This window comes from Capsicum annuum, chromosome 12 (assembly GCF_002878395.1).
Source record: "Capsicum annuum cultivar UCD-10X-F1 chromosome 12, UCD10Xv1.1, whole genome shotgun sequence".
Lineage (NCBI taxonomy): Eukaryota > Viridiplantae > Streptophyta > Magnoliopsida > Solanales > Solanaceae > Capsicum > Capsicum annuum.
Genome location: NC_061122.1, coordinates 91,798,802 through 91,804,388, shown reverse-complemented (window position 1 = coordinate 91,804,388; position 5,587 = coordinate 91,798,802). Strand labels below are relative to the sequence as shown.

At 33.8% G+C, this 5,587-nt stretch overlaps 1 long non-coding RNA gene across 1 annotated transcript; it reads right to left on the bottom strand.

Moving 5' to 3' along the window:
* Window positions 1-493: 493 nt before the first annotated feature.
* LOC107850162 lies at window positions 494-2,563 on the bottom strand. Its single transcript, XR_001668488.1, has 3 exons — window positions 2,502-2,563; window positions 2,351-2,405; window positions 494-638 (listed from the first exon to the last, which is right to left on the bottom strand). It is a non-coding gene; the product is annotated as an uncharacterized LOC107850162 (long non-coding RNA).
* Window positions 2,564-5,587: the final 3,024 nt, after the last annotated feature.

Sequence of the window (5,587 nt, the reverse complement as noted above, 5' to 3'; positions counted from 1 at the left end):
TTTTTTTGACATCCTATTGGGAAGCTTCATATTGTCTATAACGGTTAAGAACAGTTGCAATAGACTATATTGCAACAACAGGAAAGCGTTGCAACAGAGTTATTGCAATAATTTTTGGATATCTACTGCAACACTTATTTGTCTTTTGCAACAGTTTTTAACTACCTATTGCAACTCTTTTTGACACCTATTGCAACAATTTTTGTGCCTTTTGCAATATTTTTTTTGCTACCGATTGTAACTATTATAATTAGCTATTGCAACAATTTTTTCTACCTATTGCAACTACTTCAAACACCATTAGACAGTTTAGATGGAATAGTCACCCTGCTATTGTGTGTATATATGTATTGAATTATATTAATACACAATAATATATACACACAACAACATAATCTTTCATCAATAATAATCTAAATTAAAATATGCAACAAACTAGTAATCTTAAGACAAAAGCAAAATGCTAAAATCAAATGATCATAAGTTTTCCCATATAGTATAAATTTCAAGTGACGATAAGTTTCATGAAAAATTCAATATCGAAAAGATCGCTATTAAAGCATCAACAATTTAAAAATCTTCTCAAATAAGGTCAATTTCATCACTTCTTTCTTCACCTCCTTCTTCATTTTGGACACCTATAAAATGAGAATAAATAATTTTAATTAGCACTTAAATGACAACATATTTAATTTTCATTTAAAACATAGGAAGTACAACTATAAAAAGAATAAAGAGGGTAAGTTGGGCAATCGTGTACAATATCATAACGAGCAAGGAAGAAAAAGAAAAAGGAAATAAACGAAGCTCTTCACTCCACAAAGACTTCAAAAGAGCATCTTGAATAACAGACTAACATATAACACAAACAAATAACAACACCCTTATAGCATATCAATGAAACAAAGCACCTCATAGCTTTACAAGTGACAAAAGTACTTGATTGAATAATACAATGGTTCATTTTTGTCTAACTTCTATAAGATCTACATAAATGTTAGCAGAAAATCAAATAATGATCCGCCCAAGTTTCTATTGTCAAAATTAGCAGTTATCTATTTAAACTTTCGTCACAGTATACTCTTCCCAGGTAACAGCAGTTTGACTAACAACCAGGAAAACAACCTGTTGATCTTAAGAGCCAAAAAAGTCAAGAACATCAACCTCATTAAGAGCCATTGCACCCTCGTGTATGAAGAGGTTAACATCGGGCGACCTGTTGATCTTATCTTGGTTGGACGAGAGCGGTTTTAATCCCTCTCCAAGGGGGAAAGAGTTGTTATAGGCTACTTATTAAAAGTTTAATCATGGGTCTCAAACAATTAAACCAAAACACGTAGAAAATTTAAAATAAAATTCATGTTACAAGAAGCCAGTGAACAAGATAACACACTTTTTTTTTATAACCGTGGTGTCCGGGCCAGCTTGCGCGCACCTCGACTAAATCCATGGGATACCTGCCACCTCCCACCATGAATAAGATAACACTCTTAATGGTCCAAAATTAAGATGCTTTTAAAAATCATATCACAGAGTCTATGTGAGTGAATTAAATGCAGACTATCATTTTGTACTTAATTCACAAAATTCACAAACCTTTGGAACTATGCAAAACTCAAACTTGATAAACATGAGTACACAAGATTAACCTTAATTAAAGGCAAGAAAATAACAACAATATCAAGGCATATAGATTTTAATAACAGTTATCAGTTGTGGTTAACACAATCAGATTATAATACTGCAAAGGTAGAACATATAGATTTTGATGATAAAATATCAAGGCATAATACATAGAGTGGTATTGGAGAGTACTACACAAATATCAACTTATAGTACTACTAATTGGAATATAACTGATCGAAAAGTAGTCACAAACTTAAGAGAAAAATAGTAATACACATGTTACTTCTTCCAACAACAAACTATGAATAGCACAAACAGCAACAATATCATCCATCTGAAGCAGAAGTTGCTCTATACTTTTTGTGGAGCAGAAGTTCAAGAAACGAAAAGAAATCCAGTACTCTTATTCGGCCACAGAGAGTCCAGGAAGTTGCTTTAGTTTCAGGATGAGAAAGTGCACTAGTACTAACCATAATATATAGCCTTTTTATGGAAACAGGGATATATTGATTATATATATATATATATACATATATCAATTTCCAAAATTAATTCTAGAAAGATTTTCAAAAACACTAGTAGTAGTAGCTAGTAGTGCCGATTCGGAGCAACTGATTAGATTATATCTCAAAAAACACTCATGCAAAGAAATACTCCAAACCTCACTAGTAAAAAGCTTAAAAGCAGTTGGCAAACTTCTATGTGTAATCTAGAAAACATCCACCTTTTGAGTCGCGTACAATCTCGGATCAACTATAATTGGCTTTGCCCTTTGAAACCTTCACAAACAGGAATCAAGTTAAGTTAAACTCACACAATTAATCCTAAATTTCTCAACCAAATGTATAATGAAGAGAGCATTTATTTTAACGTACTCTTTCCATTCAATTTTTCAAGATACTCGAAAAAAGATCACATGACTTCCATGTTAATAACTGTAAACAAATGTAATGCCTGCGTAAGTAAATGAACAACCAGGATTCCAATCACATTTATGGCAAGGTAGAGTCTGCAGACCAAGAGAGATACTAACAAGAAACAGTCTATTGTTCCAACTAAAGCACTATTAGTTAACACTATTAGGTGTTATTTTGACACATAACAGTACATGTACAGCAGACCGAGAGAGATACTAACAAGAAATAGTCTGCAGACATGTACTGATTAAACTCTCTAGTGTAAATTTTTCTAACAAGTGTGGAAAAACACTTCAGGATGTTCACATGTGGCTCATAACAGAGTGGGGTTCAAATGGGAAACATATTATCAGTTGTGAATGACAGTTCAGAGTGCCATTTCAGAATATGCATGTAAAGCTGCAACGTAGTGATCCTAGTGATAACTAGGCCATCTATGATATACAAATTTTACATGACACCTGAATTTGAAAGTTTTTTTTTATAAAAAGGGGCAACCCGATGCACTAAAACTATGTGCAAGCTCCAAGGAAGGTCCCGACCATAAGGGTCTATTGTAAGCAAACCTAAACTTTCATTTGTTCTAGAGGTTTTCCAAAATGTTATAAGAAATTCTGCGGACATCTAAATTCAAACATCAGCCAATGGAATCAAACCAAGATGAGCAACCTCCCCCTGTCCATCCCCGCTTCACAAAAATAGACTAAGAATCTCTTTCAATTTGAATTTTCAAAGGCAATTCTGCATAACAAGTTTGCAAGTTATATACACTGAAGCAGCCCCCATTATTCACAAAGCATTCTGATAAAGCTACTATACAAAAAAAAATGTTATGTATATAGTAATCCAAAGCCCCTGATATGCATATGAATAGTAGAATTTAGCACACAACAGACGTAAGAACTAAACATAGGAAACTAATACACTACACAGCTAAAGAAATTAGTAGCATTTCTACAGCACAAGAGCTACAACAGGTAAAAGAGGTACGTGGACAATCACAGTCACAAGCTATTGTTCAAGTATAAGAGGCAAATTGCACCCTACCAGAAAACTTCTATTCCACGACTTGAATCTGAGGCCTTCAAGTACGAAGATCATATTCATCCCATCATAATACTTGATGATGGAGTAATGAGAGTTATGATTACTATGAAGGGGTGGAAAACTAGGAATACATATAGCCAACTATGATATATTACTTTTATAACACCAAAATGCCTTTTGACTTTCCCAAGTATATATAAATTCTTGCACCAGCCAATGGAATGAAACCAAGAAGAGCCCCCAATAAAAAGAAAAAGAAAGAAAAAGAAAAACCAGAAAGAAACCAAGAATCTCTTTCAAGATGCATTGTTTTCCCCTTGAACCTTAAAAGGCAGTTCAACATAACAAGTTTACAAGTGATATACACTGAAGAAGTCCCCATCACACAAATCAATCTGAGAAAAACGACTGTGCAAAAGACAAAATCTACGCATATTAAAAGCCCAAAGTCTAATATGTATATAAACTCTACGCATATTAAAATCCCAAAGTCTAATATGTATATAAACTGCAGAAATCAGTAACCACATAAAAAGTCAACAAGTGCTTTAAATGTGGTCAAATTGGTCATAGGCAGAGGGATTGTCCTTCTAGGGTTGCTTATGGGGAAAATAAGATCCTTGTTGCTACATCGTTGGTTCCTACACCAAAAGGTGCTACTCCTGTTTCTGGCTCCGACATTAGTCGAAATGGTCTGTACACTCTTGACCCCGGGTAGAATTCTCAGGCGTCCCCTAATGTTATTACTGGTAAACATAATTTTTTTTCTTGTGATGTATATTGTCTCCTTGATCCCAGGTCTACCGTCTCTTACGTGACCCCTTATGTTGCTTTTCATTTTGGTTTTAATCCGTAGTGTATTTTAGATTTATTCTGTGTGTCGACCTCGATGGGTGACTCTATTGTATCAAGAAATGTAACACCCCGCATTTTCGAGTGAGAAAGCGAACCTTCATTCCTACGTACGTAAGATCTAATTACATGGTTTATATTTAAATTCATGTGTCATGATCCTTCTCCTAGTGTATGAAGTGATTATTAGGTGAAAAGTGTTCATAAAAATCACTTGGAGCAAAGTTGAGCTAAGAGTTATTCGTTCATCCCAAGTTTGATATTAAATTCTTCAAGGGTCTACTTTGAACGTGTATAACTTTTAATACACATAGAATTTTTCAGCTCAAGACCCACCAAATTGTAATAATTGAATTAGCTTTCCAATGATACCATTTTTTCCTAAATTCGATAACCGAGCGAAAAGTTATGGTATTTTCCATGTGAGGTAGTAAGCCGACGTGATCTTAACGCATCGCGTCGACTGCACCTTGACACAAAACCTGACACGAATTTAAAGTTGTTTTACACATTATTTTAGTTCCTAATGGGTCTAGGAGCATTTGGGTCACTTCCCCTCACCCAAACTCCATCCATAACATAAAATTCCAGCCCCAAGAAGCATCAATTGCCTCTTCTATTCAATTTTCTCTCAAAAAAAATATCAACCTAGGGTTTCTTCCAAGAACAAAAAAGAAAGGAAAAAATATCAATCCTTAAGTCTAAGATTTCCAAGGAACAAATCAAGATTCAAGTTCTACTCTTCCAACCTTGTAATCTAAGGTACGTGGGTTTATCCTAATCCCCATGGGCATTGATTTTCGATTTTCAAAATTATTTTAAAGGATATATATATGTATATATGAAATTCTTTCAAGATCATTGATAAACTTGTGTTTAAATTATTATATCATGATGAAGTGTTGAGAAAATTATGGTATGAAGCCCTAAATTTGAATTGTGTTCATGTGACTATGATGATGCTTAGATTGTGAACTTAAATGAGAGCATGTGATATGTAGTCCCCTCTTTTACTACGAAATTGTATCAATTTCACATGTTGAGAATGGGTTACGCAAATTGTTAAACATTTGAGTTTGTTATGTATACATTGAATTGTTTTCATGAGATAATGGAAAAGTGGTTTACTTGTTTTACAATGATCA